Below are 266 nucleotides of genomic sequence, written 5' to 3'. Positions count from 1 at the left end.
CCCAACCCCGCCGCCCCCCCGCCTCCAGAGACAGCCCCTTGGCACCCCCTCTCTTGCTGCTGAACCGCCGGCCCTTCCACGGGGGACTAATTCTCCGCCCCAGCCCCCTCCTGCCCGCCGCCTTCTGCAGACCCGCTGCCTGGCCGCAATTCCTAATCCACCTTCCTCCCGCAACCCTGATTTTAAAAGGAACTTGATAATTATTTTAAGAAGAGGTGACTGCGATGGCGGCTTCTTGGTGGCAAGCCTGAGCCGCGGCCACCTCC

The sequence above is a fragment of the Crocuta crocuta genome, unplaced genomic scaffold (assembly GCF_008692635.1).
Source record: "Crocuta crocuta isolate KB4526 unplaced genomic scaffold, BGI_CrCroc_1.0 scaffold50, whole genome shotgun sequence".
Taxonomy (NCBI): domain Eukaryota; kingdom Metazoa; phylum Chordata; class Mammalia; order Carnivora; family Hyaenidae; genus Crocuta; species Crocuta crocuta.
This window is presented reverse-complemented; position numbering follows the sequence as displayed.